Raw genomic sequence first — 21331 nt, 5'->3', positions numbered from 1 at the left:
ATTCGTTTAAATAAAAGAAGTTTTGAAATCTGTAGAAATATAATAGATCTCGTGATAATAAAAAAAGAGTCGAAAGTTAATATTCTTTAAATTCCAGATTCTGATACACAAACTTTTCCAGTATTTGTACAGAGTTTCAAAAAGATGAAAGTTGTAAATCTTGGTCACCCACAATTACTCTGAGGTAATGTCAATTTTAAGGCATTTTTACTTAGCGCTCTGGTGAGATGTCCCCAGCGGCATAAGCAAGAAGTCCCACGTGGCAGAGTGGATAATCCACTGAACGTGCCACAGGATCCTTGCCGCTGCGCAGCCACAATCAGCAAGGGCAGGCCACTGGTCCTTGGGGTGCGGCCTGGGAGGTGGGAAGCTCCGGCCTGACAGCCTTGAGCTGGGAGCAGGTACAGGGCTGAGGCTCCCCGGGGTGAGTGCAGACAGCTGCCCCGGCCACATCCCCGTGGGACAAGGTACATGGACACAGCGGATGGGCAGCGTACTCCTTACGACATTTCCCAGGATAGGGCCACACTCTCATTTCCTAGCTTCAAAGCTGTCATATTCTCACCGAATCCAGACCCCCGTGATGCAGCGGGGCCGCGGGGGACCCCCTCCCCCCTGAGCATCCGCAGCACCCCGGCGCACGACTGAAGTCCTGTCCGGGACCCCTGTCGCTCCTTCCACTTGTCATGTCCTGTCACCCCTGGGCTTGGCTTTGCTAGTGTGCAAGAGTGGGTCGCCCTTGAACTTCCCGAACTTCTCAGAATTCTCCATCTCTGCATCTCTTCACTGAAAATGTCACGGATCTTCTTTTCTCCCCCTCTTCCTACTTTCCTGTTTTTCTCTTAAATCTCAAAAAAATTGGAAAACTTAAACCTGGAGGATAAACAAATGAACGGTTTCCCGCTGATGAATCACCTTTCCGGCCCCTCGGGAATACAGGTTAGTTACGCGAGAGGAGGTCGCCCGTCGGGGCGCGAGGCCGTCGTTCAGGTACCGGGGAGCCCCGGTGATGAGGCCGGGGTGATGACGCGGGGATCCCGCTGCATAAAGTCAGGGCCGCGCGTGAGCGGTCACAGGCCGATCTCCTGAACGCAATTCGCGAGAAGTGACCCGCCTCCATCACTCATGTTAGCGCCTCTTCGGGCAACGATGTTGTTTGAAATAATCGACTAATTCATCAAAGGCAACATGGGACTTGGGGTGGGGTGGGGTGAGCGGCCGAAGGTGCTTTTTCAGGACTAGTGAAATCAATGACATTCCTGTTTACCATTTGTCAGCTTTAAATAGTCCATACGTGTTTGCAGTGACTTCCAAATTTTGAGGGGTGATTTCACTTATAAGGATATGCAATTTTTAAGATTTATGGAGAGGGTGTTTCTTCCGCACTCAGCTTTGATAATTATCAGGAGAATGATTCATTCTGTCTCGGAAGTTAAGTGCATGATAAATGGAATGCCTCTTAGGGCTTGCAATTTCTGAAATGTAAAGAATGCCTATTTCTTTGATAATCACCTCAAACCCATTAATAATAAGTGTAAGCATTTTGGGGCAGCAAGTTGGTAATAACTGTGCATCTAGAATAGTATGAGATCTGTATTAATCTCTTTTTCTTCATTCTCAAAGCAGACATCACAAAACCCAGAATCACTTCCGTGTTTCCTGCAACCCTCCCCGGACACTCCCGGCGGGGAACAGCTCCTGGGGTCAGCAAGCTGTCCTCTCTGCCATCCTGAAACCCAGCGGGAACCTGGAATCCAAAGAATGTGTTTGCATTATCCAAGAACTCTGGCTTTACCACGAGGTCCACGCTGGGATTCCATTCTAGTGACTTGACTGAAGGCATCTCTTGTGACTCATTACTCAGTTCCCACAATCTGTTTGAGAACTTGTTTATGTTACCAAGAGCGTGGGGTGCCCACTTAGGAGTCTCTGACAATCGACCATCAAAACTAAGATAAACACGACCGGCGTGATCACACTGTCCCCGGTCACTTGAGCTGCAGGGAATCAAGAGATCAGCAAGACCTTTCTGATTTTCCAAATGAGCCCATGGGAAAGGTCACCCCCAAGTCACTTTGGGACATGTGCCTGCCTGTGATCCCATTCACGGCTCATGGAACCGGCCCGTCCTTCCCCGGTGCTTCATGAAGCCTGGTGCCATTGAAAGAACACGGCTTGGGTGGACATCCTTTCCGGTGACAACATCTCGTTCCAGAAATCACAGACCTGTATTCAGCCCTTCTGTGTGTTTCCTCCTCCAGCAGAGCACAACCGTGACCACTGGGAGAGAGCGATCAAAGCAAGCAGGCCACGCACCCGTCCTGGGCCCCCAGACACCTGTTCGCGGGGACCCATTGGCTCCTGTGAGTGACTCTTCTTTCGTGGAGACTTATTTGAAAATGGGGTCTGAAAGCCCCCCGTAAGACATCTCCACCAAACGAACCACGTGTTGGTCCCCTTCCCAACTGTGTGACGGCCACCAGCCCGTGCGTCTGGGATAGTCATTCATTTTGACGCACGCACGGAGGCTTGGCTGTGTTGACTCATTTTCTAGCAAGAGGATGAAACCCTGTGGTCTAGGGAACGGGATAGGAGTAGAGGGGTTTGGGAAGTGGGAATTTTATTCTTGCTCGGATGCTAATTCTCCCGTGACCTCAGCCCAGCCCTCTGAGTTGTTACTATCTGCAGAGGGAAGATAATGGACAGGCCCTCCCCTCCCCCAGGAGAGTCCTGGGGATTAATTAGGCGGCTCATTTGAGATTCAAAGTGCTGGGAGCCCACAGGAGAAGTGACTGGAGAACAAAGGGGCTCACACTCATGCTAGCAGCCAGGGACCACACCAAAGCCACTCGCAGGAATCCATTTGGTGGCACACTCATATTTGTTAATTAGCTGGGGTGAGGAAGTCATTATGGCCAGGAGGGGTTAATGGAAAGCTTGAACTTGATCTAGCCGCCCCATTGAGGTGTAAATCGAGGGCTCCTTTGTTCTGAAAGAGGGCCAGGCCCTCCAGCCTCCAGCTAACCAGCACCTTCCAGGAACCCCAAGGAAGTCCTTGGGAACTGGAACAGTTTTTCAATGGAAGGTGAAACCCAGTTCTCGCTGGGTCTGTGGGAAGGAGAAACTCTTCTCCAAACAAATAAAAAGGAAGAGCAGGAGCTAAGGAGTACTCTTCCCGGCACCCTGTCACCGCCACGTTCCCTCCGGCACTCACTGCGGCACAGTGTGAGCCTCGCTCACACGCACACATGCAAGCTTGCACGACCATGTGCACACGCACATGCCCCTGCTCACACGCATGCACACGCACGCTCACGCACTCACACGTACACGCCCGAGCTCACATGCATGCACGGGCTCACAAGGGCACAGTCACACGCACACATGCTCACTCACACTTACGAACGGTGACACACACTTGCACACTCACAAGCACACTCATACTTGTACTCACACATGCCAACTCACACACACGCACATTTCTACACTTACATGTACACGTGCTCCCACGCCCACGGTCAAGACTCACACGCACATGCCCACGCTCACACTCATACCTGTTTACACTCATGCTCACACAAACTCACACGGATACCCTCATGTGCACAGACACGCTCACACGTTCACATACAGGCAGTCATTCACACACACTCAAATAAGGACTCTAGCCAGAAACCAGAAGAACACAAGGGGAGGAGCCCCAAGAAGTCCTCAGCCAGCCCGGGGCGGGGGGACCACTGTGGAGGGTGAAGGACGCCGCGGGAAGAAGGAAGCATCTGGAACTTGTGGAGCGCGGTCAGCTTTGCAAGTGAAGCCTGGAGGAATCCAAACCAGTTGGGAAAGTTACGGACTTTGATGTTTGCCTTTTTGTTGAAGGCAGGTATCTTTGCAGGACCAGTTTCGGGAGGATTACTGGGGGAGGGAGGGGTACTGATAAAGACCCAGAGCATTCCTGGGCTGGCTCCCACCCACCCCCAGGGGAGGCCAGAGCCCAGAGCCCAACGAGCTCCTACCTAGGAGCCTGTCTGAGTGGCGCTCAGTACAGACAGCCAGTGTGAAAACCATGTTCGCGGACCCTTCAGAGCCCTGCACCGGCTTGCCCCCTCCCAGGAGCCAGGAAGAGACGTCGGAGAGCGGCAGGGACAACTGACTCTGAAGCAGGACGGACATACATGGGGAGAAGCCCGTTCCAGGAGAAGCAAAAGCATGTCCTTCTCCATGGTTCTTCTGGCTTCTCCGGGCCCGGAAGGCGGCACCAGCATCCTCACAAGGAAGACACACCCTGACTAATCATGCAGACAGCTCTGGTCCCGAGGCCGCTTGCACCCAGAGGACGTTTTCTGTCTGCACCAGAGAGCTCAGCCATCCAGAGAGGAAAGACTGTTTTCAGAATTACTGCCGGGGCAGAGGAACACAGAGCTGGGCGGGCTGCGCACTCTCTCTGGTCTTGGAATTTCTGAGTCCGGAACAGCCAGACCGGTCAGGTGTTGGGGTGTAGAGGGGGTGCACCTGCCTGTTTAGAGTAAATGAGGTATTGCTGGACCAGCCTCCATGTCTCAGGACGGGAGGGGTGGGGCAGAGCTCCTTAGGGGAGGCTGACTTTCCCAGAGAGGATCACGGGGAAGCCACATTTCAGGGATCTCAGCAAGACCAGAGAATGCGAATTTAAAGACTTAGAGAAAACAGATCTCTAGAGGAAGGGGTACCCAGTGGGACAGCATGACTTTGCAAACGTAAACAGGGAAGTTGTCTAACTTGAGAAAGTGGTTAGGCCCTCCCAGGGTCTGAGGATCGCATCCCTGCCCGACCCGTCCTGGCTCGCTTACCATCTATCTCTTCTGTTTTGTCCTTGGCCCTTGGATCAGCAGCCATGGGAAAGGGGAGCAGATCCTCCTACATCCAAGCCCAAATACAGCCCCAAGCGGTACTGAAGGACGTTGAGGAAAGGGCAGAAGCAGGCAGGCCCGCCGGATCCCCCCCACCCAGCCCAAAGCAGGTGCAGACCCTCCCCCTTCCCGAGGAACCACACATCCTTACTGTCCTTAACTCAGAAGACACAGGCGCCCCAGAGAATGGGAACCAGCTAAGTCTAGCCGTGCCCCCCTCACGCTGGACCTGTCCTGTTTGTCCACCACTGCCCCACACCTCGCCCAGCCACGGTCAGCGCTCACCGCCTCCCTTCTGCCGCTTACATAATATAGAACTGTATCACTCATATTCAGTGAATGTGTGTGCTTTTCCCTGTGAGCCTGTCCCTGTCAGCCAGGGCCCCCGAGAGGAGGGAAGACGACATTTCCCTGTCCTGCCCCTGCCGCGGGTGCGAGCGGCTCCCTCTCCAACCTCCCCGGCTCCTTATGTCCCTCCACATGGGAAGCTCAGGGCTCCGCAGGCCCTGGCCTTCCGGCTGCTGCCTGCCCTCAAGAGACAGTCCTGGGGGGCTCACCGTGTCTGAGTCAGCGTCAGTGGGACCCAGGAGCAGACTCAGAATCGTGGCTGCCCGACGCTGGACGGCATGCTGGAGGACCCTCCCCCTGCCCCACTTCCTTCGCCCGCTCTTCCTGCGCTGCTCTGTAAGTCAAGGAAGGACTGAGAGCCACTTTTCTGGAGGAACATTAAAAACAACACCGTAGCCCTCTCATAAAGTTTTCTCACCTCCAGAAGTTCAGGCAGGTGACTTGGAGGCCCGATGGCCAGGCCCAGTGTCCAGGACTCGCTACGGACCCCAGAAAGCTCTGAGTCCTGTGCGGGTGAGCGAGCTCACCTGTAAGCCTGCAGGGTACGAGCACCTCCTTCTTATGGCTGCTGTGCCTACAGAAGCGGGAAGTACCCACAGACCCGAACTACCGCCCTTCACCCCCACCCAGGAGCAGGGGAGTGCAAGGGCAGAACATCAGACAAGCAGTCACAGACGATGTCCCAGGACTTTGATCTCTGACATCTTAGGATTATTTTTACCTCCGGCAGGAAGAATAGCTTCAGATTTTCATTCTGCAAACACGGGCGACTGTAGTACTGAATCTCAGTCCCTTTTCCTCTTATGTGAGTATTCTGACATGGAGCTGTCAGCCTGGCGAGGTGGGACAGAGGAGGAGGTCAGGTAGAGAAGGCACAGTGACCCAGCAGATGGCTGTGTCCCCCAGATTTGGTAATACAGGGACAGCCTGTCCTCAGCCACATCAGACAGAATGAGGTCATGATCTCTCAAAGGAATTTACGAAGGGTCTGAGCGTCGTTCTGTTGTGATGACCAGAGTGGAGGTGATGGGCACTGAGGGGTGACAAGGGACTGGTGGCTTCGCCAGGTGGGGATGCAGCTGAGAGCCAGGGCCCGCCAGTGGAGGAGAGAGCAGGGCTTAGATAACCCATGGGGGGAACGGGCTGGCCCCTCCTGTCAGTGCTGCTGGATAAAACGCGGGCAGCCGGGTAAGCATGAGTGTCGGATGCACAGCCAGCAGGAGTTTAGTTAAGTACGTCCACGGGTTACATGTTGTGTACCTACCCCATCCAATCAGTTCCGTTTCTCCAGAGAATCATTAACCCTGAGAGACTATGAGACTGTGGGGCTCTCATGTCCAATGTCTGCTGTTGTCTAGGGGGCTGGAGACCCACCGAATTGCTGATGTTGCTGTTTGAGTCCAAATGCTGTCTGCCGGCAGAATTCCCGCCTCCTGGTTTTTTAATCTCAGAACCTTCAACTGGTTAGATGAGGCCCACCCACATGGAGGAAGATAAGCTGTTTTATTCAACATCTACTGATTTAAATGCTAATCTCATCTTAAAAATACATTCACAGAGACATCTAGAATAATGCCGGACCAGAGGTCTGGGCACTGTAGCACAGCTAACCTGACACATGGAATTAATGATCACATTAGGAAAGACATCTCCCCGAGCCCCGTGTTTGAAAATCTAATGACTTCACAGCGATTTGCAGCACATTCATGGGAATCTAATCCCAGACATGTTGAGTCATAAAGAAAAACAGCAAACATACGGTGCAGCTATCAGAAGTGCTCCGGGCATGTGCCTCGTGGATGAGGAAATCTGTTTTTTTAAAGAATTGGTCACCTAGAGATGTTTTGTTTTGCTTTGATTTCTTCCTTCTTCTTCTTCTTTGTTTAAAAGGGCAGAGCTTTCTGGAGCCAGCTGAAATCTGAAGTCTCTGGATCGCTACAGACAAAACAAGTCACTATAGCCAGCTCGTTTGGCCGCGGAGGCAGTTGGGGCCTCCTATTCGAAGCTAAGTTGAGCTCAGCCATGTCCCTGTGCGAAGGTGATCGCTCCGTCCAGGCGGACCTCTGGGGACTGTTCACGACAAGAGATGTTCCGCTGAAGGTACCGAAGTATTAGATGTTGACGATCTGGAGCCCCGGGAAACTCTCTGTGTGCAGAGGGGAAGCCCCTGCACATTTAACAGAGAGACTGGGCTTGCGGGGGCAGAGCAAGCCATGAAGTCCCCGTACTCACTTCCGCTCCTCTCCTGTGCCCGCGTAGCTCGCAGCCCCTGCGAGCTGTCCTCAGAATCGGCCTATCGCACAGTAAATCCATTCAGGAGAAGACAGTGAAAACCCCAAAGCAAGGCTGTTACCTCTAAAAAATCCTCAGCGAGAAAGGGGAAGTTGAACAGTTAGCACAGAGAGCATCTGCTCTGCCCCAGGCTTTGTTTTTTTCCGCCTTCTTTGGAGACTGAGAAAAACTTTGTCCTTAGCTTCCAGAGGGAGACAATGGGGCCTTATTTCCCAGAGCCACGGTGGGAAACGGGAGTGTTTGAATCCAGCCAGCGCTGGCTCTAAGTAACCTTCCCAGTGGACGGCCCGTGCTCCATCCCAAATAACCCACGTGAGGAAATTTCCCGGACCATCTCCTTTCTTTCTCATGTGACCAGAAAGGCTTCTGTCTAAAAGGCTTTAGACAAATGACCCTCCCCCTGGGTTCTCACGGTCTTCCCAGGCTCACCCGCAAATAACAGTGAACCTGGCAGGAAGCGTTTTATTCTGACTTCCCCACTGTTCACCGTGGGCCGGACGCTGCTGGAGAAACCGGCACATACCAACTTCTTTAATCCTCACGAGAACCCCACGATGTAGGCCCCCACATGGCATCTGGCCCCAGAGCTCACTCTATTTCCCATGGGAGAGCATTGTTTGGGGACATTTCAAAACGACAACTCACATACGAAAAACAAAATGTCCTAGGATGCTTTAAAAAGAGTGTCCTCACAGAACTCCTCGCATTTTCCTCCCATGACGCCTGTGAGCGGAAGCTTCCCTGGGGGAGGGAGGGGGAGAGCAGCCTGGGAGGGGGGGGGGTCAGAAACCTGGTCCCCCGCTTAGCGTCAAAGTCTCTCCAGACTCACACAGGCCAAACAGCAATCCATCACCTCCCTCCGGAGCCCGGCTCGTCAGTGATGACCATTCGCCTTCTGCTCTCCCGCTCTCAGAACCTAACCATCGGCTTTGGTCACCTCTTTCCTTCTCCGCTGGCCTCCACACCGGGCTCTCGGCGTGTCCTCTGGAAGGCACGTGTACAACGGGAAATGGCGATGCCCCTGCAGGACCGGACAGTGATGGGAAGAGCACCATGGTCCAGAGGTCATGGTTTTGTCATCTCATGGAGGGTGCAGCCAGGACACGGACTGTGACAGGTCAGGGTAAGAGATGACAGGGACACGAGAGAGGGAGGGCGTATGAGACCCTCACTGCATGTGCTGAGGCATCTCGGAGCAGGACACGCTCACCTCAGTGCTGCCGAGACAGAGAAGCCGGCAGACTGGGAGCTGAACCGAGCCCCTCCGACAGCACAGGAAGGGGGGGCAGGGCTGGGGCTGGGAGGGAGCGGTGCAGGGGACAGCAGTGAAGGGTCCCTTCCGGCAGATGTGTAGGGGGTGGTGATGAGATCAGAAGAAGGAAGTCTTAAAGCTAAAACTTCTTAAAAGCCCATCCTTCCTCTCTGGCTGCAGTGGGATCCCCCGGCCGAGGCTCTTGTCACCTGCTGCCTGCTGGACCGCCCTGGCTGCCCCGCCAACCTCCCCTCTGCAGAGGGCTGCGGGCAGCCTCGCGCATCTCTTCCCGTGGGGGCACTCACCCTTTACCCATGGCTGTATGCCTTGCTCCTGCTCCCTCCTTCCCTGTTTCCAGAAGAGCCTTTCCACTGAAGTTAAAGCCACCTCCTTCCCCGGGCTTTGGCGCCCATCTTGTCCCACCGACTTAGAACCCGTCCCCCACTATTTCCCGGTGACCATCGTGCCCCGAACATGTACTCTTCATGGACCTGCTTTCCAGGCAGACCCCCGGACCGCTGCAAAGCAGAGCTCACTCAGGAGATGGCATCACCGGTGGTGGTGGAGCTGGGCTGGGAGGAGCAGAAAGCCCAGTGAAGCGAGTTACAGTTTATTTGGAATTGGTTTGATGTCACGGGAAGCCCAAGGTTGACTTGGTGGCTATGAGACGCCGAGTTGGCCCCGGCGGTTCCATCTTGCTGCGATGCCCTTCTTAGCAGGTCACTTTATCTTCGGACGGTCGCACAATGGTTGTTCATCTGTCAGACAGTCTTCTGACAGCGCAAAAGGGACAAAGGCCAAGTGTGATCTTTCAAATCTCCAAAAGAGTCTGGAGGCCAGGGAGCCCCTTCACCCAGGCCTCATGGCATGGTGGCCACTGCAGTCGGGCGACATGACGCCCACCCGGATGAAAGTGGGTTCTCTTGGGAAGGAACCAGAAGATGACCCTAGACAGCTTATTTCTGCTCTTACCACGATCTCTGCTCTCCCAGCACTTCAGGTGCCATCTAACAGGGCTTCTCGGAAGCCTTCTCTCTTCTTGAATGACCTTCTGGTGGCTTATGGGACAGCACACGCTGCTGCGATTTCTTCCACTTCTGTTCCTCCTCCGTCTCTTCCGCAGGCTTGTCCTCCGCTGCCTGACCCTGTGGTCGCCTTCCCGGTGTTCCGGCGCGTGGGGAGGGTGCGGGCTCCCCTCTGCTCCTGCAAGGCCGACCCCAGACTTCGAGCAACAGCACGACAAGTCAGCAGCTGCCCCAGAAAGGGAAAAGGTGGGAGACGGGTAGTTACGGACCCTGGTGTGGAAGCCTAGAGGGACCGCGGCCGAGAGGCCTCCAGAGCCCTTGGTCTTCCCTTCCCGGCGTCAAGATGACTCCTGCCACTGCGGACAGTGACCCAGCGTGTACGCCGCAGCTTGGAGGTCAGCGTCCTCCCTACGTGCCTTCACTCTTCTGAGTTGATCCTACCTGCGCACACCGCTTGCGTGCTCCCCGGTCCTGAGCATGGGGTCAACGAGCCACACCCGGCTGATGCTTAGTTGTCACAGGGTGAGGGGGACGTGAGGACACGGCTGCCCTCCCATGTCCACTGCAGCCCCCGGAGTGCTTCTTGTATCACTTTGTGGAAACGACCCTTCTCCTGAAGCACAGTCTGCCCCTGTCATCCTGAGGGTAGGAACACCTTTCCTTTGCACGAGGGGAGGCCTAAAACCGCGGCCTTGTTCCCCGGACCCTACCTTCCTCTCCAAAGACTTCTCCCAGAACCCCCGGGGCATCTCCACCCCCCCCCCCCCCGGGCCCCACTTGCCAGCTGTCTCCTCTCTGGATCCCGTCTCTTCTGAAGCACAAGACCCCATCCCTGAGAACACTGTTGATCTCTCTTCTTGGTGTCTTTTATCCAGTCTCTTGGTTTTAGGCGGATGCTGAGCCCCGGCAGGAGAAGTCTGTCCTGTCTGCCCCCGCCTGAGCGTGGGTTTCTTTGCGGCCACCCGCGGCTGCTGGGGCTGCGGCGGGCGAGGCGGTGGCCGGGGAGCGTCTGTCTGGTTCCAGCCGCGCGGCCCCGGCAGCCTGCATGTTGCGGGGGGAGGCCCGGGGCTCCCGCCGCGCTCCAGCCCTGCGATCCCTCCCAGAGTTTGTGCGCAAAGGATGCGTATTTTTTCAGACGTCAGCTTGTCTAAGGTCAGCCTTTCAGTCCACTTCCCAGTGGCCTTTCATCAGCGGCGTCTGGTGTTGTCACCAGGCCCAGCTTGGTTTCCAGCCCGGGAATCAGGGCGCGTCTCGCGCTTGGCAAAACCTCCGACGGGAGGAACCGGATCGCGTGCGCTTGGGCGAAGCCCTTGACCTTGCGCGGCCCACACTCTTGGTCCGCGCGGCGAGCGACTCCCCAGGCTGCGGCGCTCGGGGTAAACCAGGAAAGACGACTGCGCGGGGCACGTCTGCCTCCGGCTCGGGTCCTGATCCCGGGGTCCTGGGATGGAGCCCCGCGTCGGGGTCCCTGCTCAGCGCGATCCTTCTTTCTTTCTCTGCCCTCCCCCACTTGCTCTCTCTCTCTCTCTCTGTCAAATAAATACAATTTAAAGAAGGAGGGGGAGGAGACGGAGGAGGAGGAGACATTCCCTGCTCCCGTACATCTTCCCACGAAATCTGTGCGCTCTGCCCCCCGGCGGCCTGCGGGTCGCACAGAGCACTCTCCTGTCGTGGGGCTGGATGTTGTCAGCCTCTCCGATGACCTTCTGGGCATAGGAATCAACAGTCAAGTGCCAGCAGTTCTTGACCCAGCGGACTTACTGGCAGAAATTGATCTAAGGAAATAGAGCCCCACGGATACCTGTGACAATGCTCTCAGCATGGCTTTCCAATAGGATATGTAAGAAGCTTAACTACCACACAGACAGGGGTATCCATTAGGGAGGATAAAACCCTATCATGCATCCTTTCAAAAATCACACGCACAAATACGCAAACATGGAGAAAATTCTGGGAATAAAATATAGATAAATATAAAAAAAATAAATAAATATAAAAAATTAGTAGTGGTTTTCCCCCAAGGATTATTAGGATTTTTCCTTCTTTGTCATTATAATATCGTATGTTTCTGTTCCCACCAGGGTCATGTTATCACTTGTATAACGAAATAAGCTCTTAGTTATGGAAAACTCATGGTCTACCTTTGATGGTGCCTCCCCCGGCCTGCAGTTATCACCCAGTTGGGCGAGGTCCGGAGAGATCCTGGTAGCCCCAGGTCCCAGAGATGATGTCCTACTAAGGATGTGTCCTAAAGGAAGGCATCGATGTCACCATTCGAAAAAGAAGGAGCGGAGACAAGAGGAAGAACGCGTGGGTAAGCAAGGGAGGGACCCTGTCTGCTGGTGAGGTTCAGCCTGTTTGTCTCTTAAATTGAATTTGAATCATTCCTATATGTAACCCCAGTAGCACTGATAGTCTAAATTCACACAGGGAAATGTGTAGTGAGAAAGCCCACTCACACCCCCTGGGAAGCTGAGGTTTTCCTGGGACTAGAGGTGACAGATGCTTGGCTGCCCCACCCCCGCCCCATAAGACCATTCATTCTGAATGCCATTTGGGGTCATGGTCGACAGTGCGGCCTCAACAGGCCCCAGTGTGTGCCCAGTTCTTTCCGACATGAGTGGAAGGGGCGATTGATTTCTGGCTGGCTGTCTAACACTCTTTGCAAAATCTATTCCGGATCAGGTTCTGGATGTGCCTGGTTTCCGGGGCAAAGGCTCAGAGAAAAAGGATCCTTTCTCCGATTCTGCCTGTTTCCATCTCCTGCTGCTGATGGGAGGCCGGGGGGGCCCCCGTGTCCCAGAGGAAAGTTGCTCTGCCCCCAGAGCTGTGACGGCGGGAAGAGAAGGACCCGCTTCCTCCCTGCATTCCAGCGGGTGACAATGGCGAACCCACTCTGAGAGGGACGGCTGTGTGTCCAGCACAAGCCAGAAAGCCTAGTATCTCGCGCTATTTGCAAGCCTGCCTCTCGGACACATCTGGCCGGCTGTTTGTCTTTGTTAGAAGGACCGACTGGTCACTTTGCCAGGGGACTCTCTACCACCCTCTGTCACCAGCATCTGCACAGAACAGAAGGCTTTGGAGGCTCAGATGACAAAAACAGTGCCTCTGAAGGGACCGAGAAAGATAGTAGTGTTTCTGTGCGAAGCAACAGAATGTGTAAGAGAAAGCGCCAACCAAGCCACACCAATGAGCCATTGTGAGGTCCTGCTTGAGCAGAAGAGGGATCTGAGGCCACTAACAAGGGTGGGGGGGACACGACACGGCTTCGAGCCCGAGTGCCACCCCCATCTGCCCCAGAGAACACAGAGCCATTCTGCGGCCTCTGTTGCCTCTTGTGTGCCAGGCCCCGAATGGGGGCTTCACCGCGTTGTTTACCTTGTTTATGATTTGTCTCTTTTCTCCTGTGGGAAGCCGTGAAGCACAGGCGTATGTCTCATGTACCCACCCCTGTATACCCTGGGTTTGCCGCCTGGCAGGGGCTAAACCAAGAGCTGAGGGAAGGAAGACAGAGAGGAGGGAAGGAGGAGAGAGGGAGGCAGGGGAGAGGGAGGGAGGAACGTGCACCCTTATCCGGTGACACTGCCCGCACCTCCCGCACCTGACCGGCTGCCAGGCGAAGGACCGCGCCGCCCCACCGTGCCCACCGCCGCTGCTCAAGGCCTGCCCGGCAGCGAGCGATGCCATCAGTAAACATCTGTTGAGTGGGGTGTGGTCTTCAGCGCTTACTGGGTTAGCCGGAGATTAGATTTGATACTATAGCCAAAAAAAAAAAAAAAAAAAAGGTTAGTGTAACCATGCTCATAAGTAAGTACTTTAAATGAATGGGTTTTATAAAAAGGGCATTTTCCTAGCCATTCTGGTAGCTAATTATTTTTGTGACTAAAAATTCTAAACTCCAGGCACATTTAAGAGCTGGAAGCAAGGGACTGGTGGCTCCCGGGACAATCAGCTCCTTGCAGGAGGTGGGCAGCCGTAATGTGTCGTGAGGCAGGTCAGCTCTGGGGCCATTTGCAGGGCTAGCTCTGGGGGCTTAGCCGAGATGATCCCACCACTCCGCTGTCTTGCGACATGAAGAGGAGCATGTGGTCAGAGAGGCAGTGGCCTGTTCCCGTCACACCCGCTCAGGATGACAGGCACATGTTGCAATGCTCTGGAGAAAGGAAGACAGGAAACCAGTGTGAGATCCTACCCTTTCCTCAACGCTAGATTCGACCATTCCGTTCAATCCCTGGGCTGTTTATGATTGAAAGCAGTACGGGTTTGAGTCCCAGCTTTGGCCCTTAGGTGGCTGATTTGGGTGAGCCAAAGGACGTTTCTCAGTTTTCTAGTCTGTGGAATGGGAATAAATAATGTCTGTCTTGACAGTCCTTATTGCCAAGATCGAATAAAGGCGGTCGTTGACATGATTTTGTAAAGCGTGAATCTCCACGCGTTGTATCGCTAGTGGTAAAAACACCTGCTGGTTAGTTAGCCCCGATGGTGTGTGTGTCTTGCTGAGCACCGCACTGCCACAGCAGTTAAAACTCAGAAAAATCCCATAGGGAAGTTGGCAGTGGGAGTGGTGCTGTGGTCATTTGTCCACCGGGAAGCTTACACGGACGTGGGAGACAGCGTGCACCGGACAATGAAGGAGTCAAGTTCGTCCAGGCTATGGTGATAGGGAGGACCGCCGCTCATCAGTGACACCTCAGAGAAAAGGGAGGGGCTTGGGGTTTCATAGAAGCAGGGGGACAAGGACCAGTGGACCACAGGGTTGCCCGTGGGTCTGTGGGAGCAGGAGAAGGTCTTATCGGGTCCCTGAGGAAGTGTGAAGGGGAATCTTATCCTGGAATGGTAAGAGCGGGTGGTTAGCTGGTTTCTGGAGCAAAAAATGGATGATGGGTGTGGGCTGACCATCGCTGTTTACTAGGAACACATGATGGGGTGAAATTCCAGTGTCACAGGTTCAAACATATGCCCAAGAACACACAGAGAGTAGTACCAGCGGTGGTAAGACTCGCAGCAACACTATGAACGTTTAGTGACGGTTTACCAAGGGTCCAGTCGCGCACTCAGAACTTTGTGTGCATTCCCACACAATATTCTAAACGAAAATTCTATTCCTCTTTCCTAGTTAACAGGAAGGCCCACAATGCTTCTGCTTCAGAGACCAGAGAACCCATGCAGGCTCCAAATGTCACTGAAGGAAGGGAGTCTGGCTTTGCCACTGGGCTCTGCCCCCCACCACATGCCACCCACCACAGCATGGAAGCACTTCCCCATCTGTGAAAGCTTCGTAACACCAAACACCCTCACCTGGCGACGGCAGTAGAAAATTGGTCCGTTGCTGTAAGCCTGCGTTCTCTCCTTCCTATACAGCTTTTAAACCAGGTCCAACCATCACCTTAGATTCCGTAGTCATAAGGGATGACCTGTCCCATACTGATGGTTTCTAAGTTTAAGATGATTGGGATATTAACTCACAGCATGGGCTAGGAAAAGAGAGCTGGGAAGAGCGGCAGGAAGGGCATCTCTACATCAAGTCCCCGACGCTTGCCTGTCACCGCGTGTACGGACTGATGCCCACAGGACGCATGAAAGCTCGCTTGGAGGTTTCATCTCCGAGAGGGAAAACCAGTGAATGAGGCTGAGATTGTCCGTGAAGGCGGCGTTATAAACCGACCGGATGGCTCCGGCCGATGACTGTGGGGTTCTCTAAGAACATGGAGGGGATCAAAGTTAACTTTACACTCCACTGACTTCATGGAAAGAGTTAGATTATCCGGGGGGCCGGAGGGCTCCGTCGGTCAAGTGTGTAGCTCGATTTCAGTTCAGGTCATGAGCTCAGTGCTGTGACCCCCAGCCCCGTGCTGGGCTTCACGCTCAGTGCGGAGTCCGCTTAGGATTCTCCTTCTCCCTCTCCTTCGGTTCCTGCCCCACCCCCAAAAAAGGAACTAAAAGACTTCCTTTTTTGTAAAGAAAAAGAAAAAGAAAAAGAAGCGAAGGATTCTTTTTCTAATTATGGGCTCACCAGGCCAGGCTAAGATACCCAAGCGGAATCCTACTGTCCTCCGCGATTGGGACCAGTGGCTGCTTAACAGAAAAAAGAAGATTAAGGCACAGAATTATACACTTGACTCCTGCACCCCTTAAATGTTTGCTTGAAGGTCTTAAAACATGTCAACGCTCCTTCATTCATGGTGACGTCTCTGCCGATAGCTCCACTAACTGGCTTGCCGTGGCATTCCTTGCATTAACACGCGCAGATAATAACTAACGGATCGTCGCGGATTCCTGCTTCTGCTTCCTGGTGGCAGAGCGAGAACTTACGGGCCCCCGTGCAGCAAGTTCATCCGGAAAACTTGGCTCTAGAGACTTCTCCTCCGCACCGGCAGCGCCTCATCTACGGCAATGTGGGGAAGTGATCGAAAACAAGATGACACAGGTTGCTTTTATCACATTCTTCCCGGTAAGTTGGCTTTGGTTTTCATAGAAATTATGAACTATGGGCACTCCTGTTCCACTGGGTTGGATCTCACAAGAGTCCGTGAAGGTACGAGGTTCCCCTGAAAGCACACGGATGCAGGGCGCTGCGGAAACACCTGATTCCTGGCCGGGACACACAGGAGCACTCACGTGTCCACTGCAAGGCGGACCAGCACCCCATCGACCCCAGCTGACACCAGGCAGCGTGTCTGAGAGGCAGGAGGACGTGTGAGGGGACGTGGCTCAGGAGGTGTGTCCCGTCTCCTGGCCCTCTAGGGACACACATCGGGGGTCCCGACCGTGGCTGGTTCCTGGTCCTCGCACAGTTTCTCCTGCTGAAGCATTAGCTAGACTTCGTGCCGCACCCCGGTCTCTTTGCTGGGCTCGCTTTCCTCGACTCAGGTAGTCATCCCATTAGTTATTTGTAAAACAGGTAATTAACTCACAAAGTGCCAAAATCGGAAAAGCGAGCAATTTTCTCTTTGCACGTCTTCCACCCAACAAGGGCCGCCTCCCCACGGTGCGTGGCCTTCCGCTCTGAAAACAGTAGGCGTCCTCGGCAGGCAGGAACCCCTAGAGGGAAACGTCTCACTGCGACACTGCCGTGGGGGCAAGTGCGCCCACCCCAGGACACCCCAACCTCATACCACACCCGCCATGTCTCCTGCTCATGCTCGTCTTATCCTTTTCGAGCGTAGCATGTAGGAGACAAGGCATTACACACCACATTAAACTATTCTGTGTGAGACTACCGGCTGCTGTATTTGGAATTTTGTTGGAAAACTCACTCCAGCGGGCCAGTGCTAACGATGTGACAGAGGACATTGTCATGCCAGCACGGCCCTTTGTTAGGACAGCATTCCACTCCTAAAGCAACCTGCGTTGACCACGGGAGAAGGGCACCAGGACAGGCCACCTGAAACGTGCCTCCTGGGCTTATGGACTACTTTACGCTAAAGACAGAGGCACGAAGAGCTCTTTATGTCCTGCTAACTGCCTGAAAATAGAGAATAAGTTTCCCCTTTCGTAAAGGAAATTCCCATTGGCAAAGATGTCTCCGTAGGAGGAAAAAAGTCACTCTGGGAAACAAGCCTCAGGACCCGAGAGGATGCTCGTTACCACGCCTCGCCTCCCCCAGCTGCCCAGGACTCCAGCTTTCCCTCCTAGAAGCTCAAAACTCCTTTCCTTCGTGTGGCTTAACCTGCCCACGGCCCGATCACCCGGTGCAGCGCTGAGTTGAAGTCTTTGTGAAAACGCTTGCGCTTACTTCCCTGACTTGGTTTTTCCTCCCTTCAGTCTTTTCAGAAATTTGATTCGTGGGCCCCGGCCACTGTCCAAATCCTACTGGTCAGGTCACACGTGTAGTAAAGCAATTGTCCTCTGCTTCCTAGAGTTTACGTGAGGTCAGCTTACAACTATACGCCAAGACGAGCGGCAGGATGGTGGGCTCAGGCTTCTTACCACTCCCGGGAGGAGCGTGCTGAGTCAGGAAGTACCTGAGGATCCCCGCGAGGGAGCAGCCCCTCCGCTGGGGTCATGCAGCTGCCGTTCTGCCTCGGGCCCCACACCTCGGGCATCTCACGGATCCCTTTCACACACACACACACACACACACACACACAAGTGCACATGCACACACGTGCACACGCACACATGCACGAAAGGAAACTATTTAAGAGCACATGGTCTCTCGGTCCCACGAGACCCCACACCCTGTGTGGGGGTACACTTTCCATGACGTTAAGCATCGTTCTTGGGACGAAGGTCTGCAGACCAAAGCAACATGTCACCACAGCTCTTTCCCCGACATCTTTAAAACAAGAAGCTACAACATCCAAATGCAAAGATCTGGGGTTGAGCCATTGTGGTACAAGTGACAGGCTCCGCGGAATGGCAGGTCAGTTGACATGGCCCCTAGGGAAGAGAAACGACAAGTTAGCACCCACCTGGCCCTCTCTTGGAGCGCGATGGGATCGCCCGGGCGTGGCCCTCTGCCCTTTCCCCGGAGGGCAGGCGCCCCGTTCTCTTGCCCCTTCCCTATGCACTGGGAGGGTCTGAAATCCTTGCCAGGCAGCTCGGCACGTCACCGCAGGTGCAGACGACTAGTGTGCGACGTGAAAGGCTTAGTTCCCACTCAATTGTTACGTCACGTGTTGTGTGTGTTACTCGCCTGAATATTGCTGTCCGTGAAGAGAACCCCCCACGCCCAACGTTAGCTACCTCCTCTTTCGTAACGTACGGATGTCCTGTATTTAAACCCCAAATGTGCACGGGCCATCTGTTTCGGCATTACACGGGTACCTTTGGGAGGGTAGCAGGGGTGGGACATTTTTTAATCAGATGGAATTCTGGCGCGTGACTTGACGATATTGAGACGCGGGAAACATGGGTCCCACTGGCAAGTTTGCCCTGGACCAGCAAGGCCCGTCTATGCGGACGGTGGTGTTTATGAATGGGGCCTTCCCCCCTCGCAGCCTCCAGGATGGGCCGCCGGAAGCTCTCAGCTTGCTCTTACGTGAAGACAGCTGTTGATGACGACCTTATTACCCGTCAAGATTATTCTCTTTGTTAGCGAGGGACGGCCCTTCAGAGTGCAGCAGACGTCCTAAGTAGACGACCATCTGACCAAACGCAGCTGGCCCACAGGGGAAGCCCGGCCCTTTCCTTGTGGAGAGAAAACCAAGAAGGCACTAATCTTTCCAAATTAGGCATTTGCACACTAGTTCACCCCAATGAGATCTGAAATGCCAGGGCCTGCATTTCTTCCAGTCACCATGGACAGGGGCCGCATTCCAGTAGCCTCTATCAGCCACTGAGTCTGCCGTTCCTCAAGGACCTCACTGCTCCTTTCTCCCGGAGCCCGAGGCAGCTGCTGTCCACGGCCTTTCTTTTTCCATTGTTCTTCGAAGCGGGGTTAGTCACCTCTGCCTGCGCAGGACACTCACATTGGTCCACGCAGACTGCAGACAAGGAGCGACCTGCTGTGAGAGTGGCCCCTGGGCACCCTGGCCTCGGAGCCTGGAGTCATCCAGCTGGGGGTAGGCAGCGCGTGTGTAGGTTCTCAGACATGTGGACGGATCCCGGCAGAGTTCATCAGGCTGAACCACAAGCACACCGATGACTGAATGTATTTTCGAAACCTGAACTCAGGTCCCATCAAGCACAGGGTCGACTCCAACAACACGAATAAAATAATTCAGAACGGACTGCTCACTCTGGAGTGTCGCGGGGAGACCTAGCTGCTACAGTCTCGGCATCGAACCACCCTTAGAAACAAGCCCCTGGGTGTCTCCCATATCTGCTGTAGACATTGCATTTTATTCATTTTCCAATTAACCGTAAAGCCATCCTCGGGTTCTCTATTTGTAAAGGCCGGATTTATTCTTCTCACTGGAGAAATGCGTTCCCACTGTTGCAGTGGGACTGGCAACCTGTGGCCAGTCGTTGCCAGGCCAAATGATGCAGACTCAGGGTAACCCCTTATCACCGAAACTTCTACTGGGTGATGTTGATTGTACTTTGGGAAACATACAATTTAAGAATATTCTGTACTTGGTGCCAAAGCATCATGCTCAATGGGTCTATATATCGGACAGTTTCTCAGGAGGGAATGAGGGCAGCTGTTGGATTAGAGAGGATGGGAATCCATCATCTCCGTGAGACCTGAGACTTTGGGCTGGACCGTACCACCCGGAGCGGTCTGGAGTGGATCCTGCCCAGGGGTATTGGGGCTGACCTGTGCACTGAAGACCAGGGGTGAGGGCTCCCCCCAGCTCACACAGCTGCTGTGGACACTAGCTGGCCCCTCTAAAGGCAGCTGCATGAGCTGGGCATCATCAAAGACATGGGATCCATGACAACAGAGGTGGAGATGCTGGGTCTTGGTTTGGCTCACCTGAGCTGGGAATGAATTCATGTGATCAACATGGTAATAAGGACAAGTGTTGGTCCCCTACCATAGTGGGACACAGCAGCTCCCGGCCCTGTGGCTACACATAGCAGAACAGCAGTCCCTAAGTCATCGATCCCCAGGGCAAGCCACAGGTGACAGAGACGAAGCTGGAGGGGAAGACCAGGGCACTGCTTCTGGACAGCAAGTCTCAAAACCTTGCAAAGATAGCTGGGAAGCGCTTTGAAGTAAGCTAACGTCTACCAAGTGGGTGGGTGACAGTGTATGCTACAAACACTGGGATATGAAAGTCTGTGATTTTATAGCCAAAGCCTGGTGAGGTCTGGCATATGTAAGTTGTCATTTACTGTTTTCCAGCAAAAACAGTCCATTTGAAGGCCTTTTTACACTACTAAAGTTAATAATTCATAATTCTCTTTACAATATAATAAAAGTTACTCAGTTGAAATGGATCACCCTTGGCAGAACAGCTTTAAATGACTCAACCATCATTAGTAGCTCTGTCTCTGTCCGTCTGCCTCTGCTGTCTGTCTCTGTCTGTCTCTGTTTCTCCATCCATCTCAGTTCACCTCTCCCTCTTTCTTTTTCTTTCTCTTTCTTCCTTTCTTCTGTTTTCTTATCTTTTTTTAAATTTCTTGAATCAGGAAAAGAAACTTATTCATTCTGCCCACTTCTTCATCATTTCTCTGGTGGACAATTACAGATTTTTTAAAAAGTTGTATTTATTTAGTGGGCCTTTCTGAATAGATCCTGGGGCTCCATGCTGGACAGAAGGAAAGATGTCCTGTCTTTATGTATGCAAGAATGCATGTGCGACCAGGGCCCTACTTTGTAGAGGTTCATCAGAGGACGTAGGGTGAAACCAAGCTGGGAATTGCCATTAAGTAGCCCAGGGATGGGCCAGAGAATTGTGGGGGATCAGGTCGCCTCTCAGATGCACTGTTGAACATTTATTCTCTTGGGAGTATGGAGGAAAGAGCAGAGCAGGTGGGTTCCTCTGACCTGCCTGCACTTGTTGAAAGAGCAGGAAGCACATTCACCAGAGACTGCAGCAATCCTGGGCAGAGCATGTGGTCCATGGGGCAAGACGGGAGCTGCAGCCTGTCCCAGGAGCTGGAACTTGCTGGGCTTAGCCCAGGTGAGAACAGAG

At 53.7% G+C, this 21331-nt stretch overlaps 1 long non-coding RNA gene across 1 annotated transcript; it reads left to right on the top strand.

Moving 5' to 3' along the window:
- The first annotated feature begins 11802 nt into the window (after positions 1-11802).
- Positions 11803-14170, top strand: LOC131813742 (uncharacterized). The gene is made up of 2 exons (XR_009346931.1): positions 11803-12117; positions 12489-14170. It is a non-coding gene; the product is annotated as an uncharacterized LOC131813742 (long non-coding RNA).
- The last annotated feature ends 7161 nt before the right edge of the window (positions 14171-21331 follow it).

This window comes from Mustela lutreola, chromosome 13, assembly GCF_030435805.1.
Source record: "Mustela lutreola isolate mMusLut2 chromosome 13, mMusLut2.pri, whole genome shotgun sequence".
NCBI lineage: Eukaryota > Metazoa > Chordata > Mammalia > Carnivora > Mustelidae > Mustela > Mustela lutreola.
Note: the sequence above shows the minus strand (reverse complement) of the source record. Positions and strands in the feature narration are given on the sequence as shown.